Raw genomic sequence first — 8,124 nt, 5'->3', positions numbered from 1 at the left:
TAGTTCTTCTAGTTCTTCTAGTTCTTCTAGTTCTTCTAGTTCTTCTAGTTCTTCTAGTTCTTCTAGTTCTTCTAGTTCTTCTAGTTCTTCTAGTTCTTCTAGTTCTTCTAGTTCTTCTAGTTCTTCTAGTTCTTCTAGTTCTTCTAGTTCTTCTAGTTCTTCTAGTTCTTCTAGTTCTTCTAGTTCTTCTAGTTCTTCTAGTTCTTCTAGTTCTTCTAGTTCTTCTAGTTCTTCTAGTTCTTCTAGTTCTTCTAGTTCTTCTAGTTCTTCTAGTTCTTCTAGTTCTTCTAGTTCTTCTAGTTCTTCTAGTTCTTCTAGTTCTTCTAGTTCTTCTAGTTCTTCTAGTTCTTCTAGTTCTTCTAGTTCTTCTAGTTCTTCTAGTTCTTCTAGTTCTTCTAGTTCTTCTAGTTCTTCTAGTTCTTCTAGTTCTTCTAGTTCTTCTAGTTCTTCTAGTTCTTCTAGTTCTTCTAGTTCTTCTAGTTCTTCTAGTTCTTCTAGTTCTTCTAGTTCTTCTAGTTCTTCTAGTTCTTCTAGTTCTCTAGTTCTCTAGTTCTCTAGTTCTTCTAGTTCTTCTAGTTCTTCTAGTTCTTCTAGTTCTTCTAGTTCTTCTAGTTCTTCTAGTTCTTCTAGTTCTTCTAGTTCTTCTAGTTCTTCTAGTTCTTCTAGTTCTTCTAGTTCTTCTAGTTCTTCTAGTTCTTCTAGTTCTTCTAGTTCTTCTAGTTCTTCTAGTTCTTCTAGTTCTTCTAGTTCTTCTAGTTCTTCTAGTTCTTCTAGTTCTTCTAGTTCTTCTAGTTCTTCTAGTTCTTCTAGTTCTTCTAGTTCTTCTAGTTCTTCTAGTTCTTCTAGTTCTTCTAGTTCTTCTAGCTCTTCTAGTTCTTCTAGTTCTTCTAGTTCTTCTAGTTCTTCTAGTTCTTCTAGTTCTTCTAGTTCTTCTAGTTCTTCTAGTTCTTCTAGTTCTTCTAGTTCTTCTAGTTCTTCTAGTTCTTCTAGTTCTTCTAGTTCTTCTAGTTCTTCTAGTTCTTCTAGTTCTTCTAGTTCTTCTAGTTCTTCTAGTTCTTCTAGTTCTTCTAGTTCTTCTAGTTCTTCTAGTTCTTCTAGTTCTTTTAGTTCTTCTAGTTCTTCTAGTTCATCTAGTTCTTCTAGTTCATCTAGTTCTTCTAGTTCTTCTAGTTCTTCTAGTTCTTCTACTTCTTCTACTTCTTCTACTTCTTCTGGTTCTTCTGGTTCTTCTGGTTCTTATAGTTCTTATAGTTCTTCTAGTTCTTCTAGTTCTTCGAGTTCTTCTAGTTCTTCTAGCTCTTCTAGTTCTTCTAGTTCTTCTAGTTCTTCTAGTTCTTCTAGTTCTTCTAGTTCTTCTGGTTCTTCTAGTTCTTCTAGTTCTTCTAGTTATTCTAGTTCTTATAGTTATTCTAGTTCTTCTAGTTCTTCTAGTTCTTCTAGTTCTTCTAGTTCTTCTAGTTCTTCTAGTTCTTCTAGTTCTTCTAGTTCTTCTAGTTCTTCTAGTTCTTCTAGTTCAGTTCTTCTAGTTCTTCTAGTTCTTCTAGTTCTTCTAGTTCTTCTAGTTCTTCTAGTTCTTCTAGTTCTTCTAGTTCTTCTAGTTCTTCTAGTTCTTCTAGTTTTTCTAGTTTTTTGTTTTCTTCTAGTCCGTCAACCGAAACTGAGTGGAATTATACTAGTTCCCTGAGAGGAATTCGACTGAATCTCGGAGAGGGACTTCACTGCATCACTAAAAGGGCTTCCACTGGATCGCAGAGAAATTTGCTGAATTCTTGGAAGGGATTGGACTTAATTCCAGAGATGGATTCCACTGTAATTCTGAATGTTTTTTTTTTTTAATCCGTGAGAGGGACTTCACTGAATCCCTGCTAGGGGTTCTACTGGATCACTGAGAGATTCCACATAATCCTTGCTTGCCTTGGTTGAACAATTTTCATGAGAGAGATTTCACTGAATACATGACTCACATCCCGCGCTTGGTTTCGCAACCACTTCATCCTCCTTGGAGCCACCATCGCTGAATGATAATCTACTTAGCAGTTTGTCCTTATTTTGAGAGCAAAGAATGGCATCAAGGAGGTGTTTTACAGTTCAACATTGGCGTGGTGTTGACAGTGGTGGCCAACCACGCGAGTTACGGAAGGAGAAAGGAAGAATACACAAAGGATTTCTCAGAGCTACCAGAGATTTCTGAATATGCGAAATTCCTTAAAAACTCCTTGGAAGATTTTCTGTAGAAATCGCTCTGGAGGAATTTCTGAAAAATACATGGATGATTTTTGAAAGAGTTTCTGAAGATATGATAAACTATGCTATGTTATGCTATTTAAGAAACAAAAAAAATCTTTGAAGAAAGTTTTCGAGCAAATCTTAGGGTTGGTGTTGATAAGCCAGAGTGGACTAGGTGATTTTTTGAGAAGGTAAAGATAAGCGAGGAAATTTGATGTTTCATCACCTAAAATAATCACATCTCGTCTATTTTTTTCGTTCACCGTAGGATGAACGAAAAAAAATACTAGAACCAAGACAATGGGCAAACTTAACGTTTTAATATGTTTTGAAACATCTTCACAGTTGTATATTATTAAAAAAAAATGTTAAATTTGCTCATTACCTTTTTGGTAGGTTTCTTTTCTCGCTAAGCCGAGGATGGACGTAAAACTAGGTTCAAGTGTATAGTATTTTAGAAAATAATACGCTTGATTTGATACTTTCCTGAAATCGTTGGTAAAACAGAGTCCTTAGAGGAAATCCAGGAGAAATTTGTGGGGGGTGTGTGAATCCACGGTAAATCCGCGTTATGATTCGAGTTCTTGGCCTCCTTTTGTAGGACAGCTGAGGACTTGGGCTTTCTCTAGAATAGGTGAGACTTCAGGACTGGACAGAGCTCCGAACCAGGCCTTAAAAGTAGCAATTGCAGAGGCTCCCTGGATATTTTGATGTACTATGCAGAAATGCCTGGACGAGGAAGTCTTCCCAGTGGTTTAAGAGATGCAGAGTTCGGCGGTGAAGGTGCGAGAAGATCATACACAACAGACTGTGAAGGCACACATAGGGTGTAGATGGCCTCTCGACTATCATATGGATCTTCAGATTCGTACTCTTGAAAGTACTTTGTGTAAACGTTAGGCCCCTTAGTCTTAAGATACCTCAAAGCCTCAAAACCCATTTAAACTTTTGCATATGATAAGTCTGAAGTTAATTTTCCTTTCTTAAGCAACTTCCGAAAGCCATAATCCAACGATGCAAAAAAAAACAAACTTGTAACCCGTCAGACTTTGAGTCGTAACTAAAAAGATATCGAAACCCATTGGGACGGATGATGCAAATTTAACGAGTTCAATTTGTTCAACAACGACGAAATTCGATCCGCCTTAATGTTTGACTTTCAATCTCCGACAAACTGGCACAAGAGAACGAACATTTACAAAATTGAGCGCGGCTTATCTCCTTCTCCAAACGGTGCGGTGGTGCGATGGTGCCTGAGACCAATCAGCCCAAACTTTACGCACGCAGGAAACTGCCTTGCAGCAAACAAGCAATTTCCATTCAGATAAACAGGCAGTCACACAGTTGCCTATACCAACTGACACCCCTGTGAGTGAACCACGAGCCCGAACCTGAGGGCGGACGGCAGCACGGGACGACTCGAACTGCCGTCAACTGCCATTCCGATGACAATTATGATAATCCGTCTAATGAATCTTGATATCGTGAAAATAAATGCCTCCCGACCGGTGAGCCAGGCGGCGCGGTAGGGTGAGGGAGAAGACCGAACAGAATCGCGCAAAAGGTCGTTTCGTCGTAACTGTGTGTCCCACAGCACACCGCTGCTGTTGGTCTGAGCTCTGCTCTGAGTCGTCGTCGTCGTGCTGGGAAGTTAAATTGCAACGATTCCTCTATTTGTGGAGTCATTTATTATTATTAAAATATTACGAGGAATTATAGCGCGCAGCTCGTTGACTGGGGCGGGGTTGAAATGGCTCACCACCACCACCGACCGTTTTGGAAACTCGCCATCCGTGTACGGTGAGTCGATTTCTCATTCGTACGAAATGGTGATGCATTGGGACCTGGTATTTATGACATTTCTGGAGGATTTGCTGTACAGTGTATATCTTTTCCATTGTCGACCGATAAAATATTGCAGTCACGACAGTTTCGTCTGTTTTATTATTCTGCAGAGAATCCTCTCATCATTCTGCAGAGCATCCTCTAAGTCTTCTGTAGATAATGCTCCCAGGATTGTGCTAAGAATCCCTTCAGGATGCAGAATCCTGGGAGGATCCTCGGTAGAACCCTGAAAGGATTCTCTGCAGAATCCTGGGAGAATTCTCTTCAGAATCCTGGGAGGATTCTCTGCAGCATCCTGGGAGGATTCTTTGCAGCATCCTGGGAGGATTCTCTGCAGAATCCTGAGAGGATTCTCTGCAGAATCCTGAGAGGATTCTCTGCAGAATCCTGAGAGGATTCTCTGCAGAATCCTGAGAGGATTCTCTGCAGAATCCTGAGAGGATTCTCTGCAGAATCCTGAGAGGATTCTCTGCAGAATCCTGAGAGGATTCTCTGCAGAATCCTGAGAGGATTCTCTGCAGAATCCTGAGAGGATTCTCTGCAGAATCCTGAGAGGATTCTCTGCAGAATCCTGAGAGGATTCTCTGCAGAATCCTGAGAGGATTCTCTGCAGAATCCTGAGAGAATTCTCTGCAGAATCCTGAGAGAATTCTCTGCAGAATCCTGAGAGGATTCTCTGCAGAATCCTGAGAGGATTCTCTGCAGAATCCTGAGAGGATTCTCTGCAGAATCCTGAGAGGATTCTCTGCAGAATCCTGAGAGGATTCTCTGCAGAATCCTGAGAGGATTCTCTGCAGAATCCTGAGAGGATTCTCTGCAGAATCCTGAGAGGATTCTCTGCAGAATGCTGAGAGGATTCTCTGCAGAATCCTGAGAGGATTCTCTGCAGAATCCTGAGAGGATTCTCTGCAGAATCCTGAGAGGATTCTCTGCAGAATCCTGAGAGGATTCTCTGCAGAATCCTGAGAGGATTCTCTGCAGAATCCTGAGAGGATTCTCTGCAGAATCCTGAGAGGATTCTCTGCAGAATCCTGAGAGGATTCTCTGCAGAATCCTGAGAGGATTCTCTGCAGAATCCTGAGAGGATTCTCTGCAGAATCCTGAGAGGATTCTCTGCAGAATCCTGAGAGGATTCTCTGCAGAATCCTGAGAGGATTCTCTGCAGAATCCTGAGAGGATTCTCTGCAGAATCCTGAGAGGATTCTCTGCAGAATCCTGAGAGGATTCTCTGCAGAATCCTGAGAGGATTCTCTGCAGAATCCTGAGAGGATTCTCTGCAGAATCCTGAGAGGATTCTCTTCAGAATCCTGGGAGGATTCTCTTCAGAATCCTGGGAGGATTCTCTGCAGCATCCTGGGAGGATTCTTTGCAGCATCCTGGGAGGATTCTCTGCAGAATCCTGAGAGGATTCTCTTCAGAATCCTGGGAGGATTCTCTTCAGAATCCTGGGAGGATTCTCTGCAGAATCCTGGGAGGATTCTCTTCAGAATCCTGGGAGGATTCTCTTCAGAATCCTGGGAGGATTCTCTGCAGCATCCTGGGAGGATTCTTTGCAGCATCCTGGGAGGATTCTCTGCAGAATCCTGAGAGGATTCTCTGCAGAATCCTGAGAGGATTCTCTGCAGAATCCTGAGAGGATTCTCTGCAGAATCCTGAGAGGATTCTCTGCAGAATCCTGAGAGGATTCTCTGCAGAATCCTGAGAGGATTCTCTGCAGAATCCTGAGAGGATTCTCTGCAGAATCCTGAGAGGATTCTCTGCAGAATCCTGAGAGGATTCTCTGCAGAATCCTGAGAGGATTCTCTGCAGAATCCTGAGAGGATTCTCTGCAGAATCCTGAGAGGATTCTCTGCAGAATCCTGAGAGGATTCTCTGCAGAATCCTGAGAGGATTCTCTGCAGAATCCTGAGAGGATTCTCTGCAGAATCCTGAGAGGATTCTCTGCAGAATCCTGAGAGAATTCTCTGCAGAATCCTGAGAGAATTCTCTGCAGAATCCTGAGAGAATTCTCTGCAGAATCCTGAGAGGATTCTCTGCAGAATCCTGAGAGGATTCTCTGCAGAATCCTGAGAGGATTCTCTGCAGAATCCTGAGAGGATTCTCTGCAGAATCCTGAGAGGATTCTCTGCAGAATCCTGAGAGGATTCTCTGCAGAATCCTGAGAGGATTCTCTGCAGAATCCTGAGAGGATTCTCTGCAGAATCCTGAGAGGATTCTCTGCAGAATCCTGAGAGGATTCTCTGCAGAATCCTGAGAGGATTCTCTGCAGAATCCTGAGAGGATTCTCTGCAGAATCCTGAGAGGATTCTCTGCAGAATCCTGAGAGGATTCTCTGCAGAATCCTGAGAGGATTCTCTGCAGAATCCTGAGAGGATTCTCTGCAGAATCCTGAGAGGATTCTCTGCAGAATCCTGAGAGGATTCTCTGCAGAATCCTGAGAGGATTCTCTGCAGAATCCTGAGAGGATTCTCTGCAGAATCCTGAGAGGATTCTCTGCAGAATCCTGAGAGGATTCTCTGCAGAATCCTGAGAGGATTCTCTGCAGAATCCTGAGAGGATTCTCTGCAGAATCCTGAGAGGATTCTCTGCAGAATCCTGAGAGGATTCTCTGCAGAATCCTGAGAGGATTCTCTGCAGAATCCTGAGAGGATTCTCTGCAGAATCCTGAGAGGATTCTCTGCATAATCCTGAGAGGATTCTCTGCATAATCCTGAGAGGATTCTCTGCAGAATCCTGAGAGGATTCTCTGCAGAATCCTGAGAGGATTCTCTGCAGAATCCTGAGAGGATTCTCTGCAGAATCCTGAGAGGATTCTCTGCAGAATCCTGAGAGGATTCTCTGCAGAATCCTGAGAGGATTCTCTGCAGAACACTGTTGAAAATGCTTTGACATCCATGTGCACAACAGAACATGTGCTCGATGAACAAATTGAGATTTGAAATTATGAAAAGAAATCCACGTACTCCGGTGAGACTCGAACTCACGACTCCCAATTCGCTAGACGGGCGCTTCTATTCCTTTAAGCTACGGAGTCACTCGACTATCTCCGTCGCCAGCAGGCCTAGAACTGAACTCGATTCCACAATCGCACATGGTTATCTTCTTTTCACAATCCAAACCCCCTTCGGATGGGATTAGATGAACATCTAACACATTGTCTGTTGTGCACATGTATGTCAAAGCGGGAAAGGAAGTTATTTTTAATTGTTGAGAGCTTCGGGCACTGCCTTCCAATCACTTATTGGTATGGCAATTAGTGTGCAGTCGGACTCGGAGGGTTCTCTGCGAAATCCTGAAAGGATTTTCTGCAGAATCCTGAGAGGATTCTCTGCAGAATACTGAGAGGAGTCTCTGCAGAATCCTGAGAGGATTCTCTGCAGAATACTGAGAGGAGTCTCTGCTGAATCCTGAGAGGATTCTCTGCAGAATCCTGAGAGGATTCTCTGCAGAATCCTGAGAGGATTCTCTGCAGAATCCTGAGAGGATTCTCTGCAGAATCCTGAGAGGATTCTCTGCTGAATCCTGAGAGGATTCTCTGCAGAATCCTGAGAGGATTCTCTGCAGAATCCTGAGAGGATTCTCTGCAGAATCCTGAGAGGATTCTCTGCAGAATCCTGAGAGGATTCTCTGCAGAATCCTGAGAGGATTCTCTGCAGAATCCTGAGAGGATTCTCTGCAGAATCCTGAGAGGATTCTCTGCAGGATCCTGAGAGGATTCTCTGCAGAATCCTGAGAGGATTCTCTGCAGAATCCTGAGAGGATTCTCTGCAGAATCCTGAGAGGATTCTCTGCAGAATCCTGAGAGGATTCTCTGCAGAATCCTGAGAGGATTCTCTGCAGAATCCTGAGAGGATTCTCTGCAGAATCCTGAGAGGATTCTCTGCAGAATCCTGAGAGGATTCTCTGCAGAATCCTGAGAGGATTCTCTGCAGAATCCTGAGAGGATTCTCTGCAGAATCCTGAGAGGATTCTCTGCAGAATCCTGAGAGGATTCTCTGCAGAATCCTGAGAGGATTCTCTGCAGAATCCTGAGAGGATTCTCTGCAGAATCCT

At 43.1% G+C, this 8,124-nt stretch overlaps 1 pseudogene; it reads left to right on the top strand.

The window, feature by feature from the left end:
• The first annotated feature begins 241 nt into the window (after positions 1–241).
• On the top strand, positions 242–4,378 carry LOC134287401 (uncharacterized protein DDB_G0271670-like; annotated as a pseudogene).
• The last annotated feature ends 3,746 nt before the right edge of the window (positions 4,379–8,124 follow it).

The sequence above is a fragment of the Aedes albopictus genome, chromosome 1, assembly GCF_035046485.1.
Source record: "Aedes albopictus strain Foshan chromosome 1, AalbF5, whole genome shotgun sequence".
NCBI lineage: Eukaryota > Metazoa > Arthropoda > Insecta > Diptera > Culicidae > Aedes > Aedes albopictus.
This window is presented reverse-complemented; position numbering and strand designations above follow the sequence as displayed.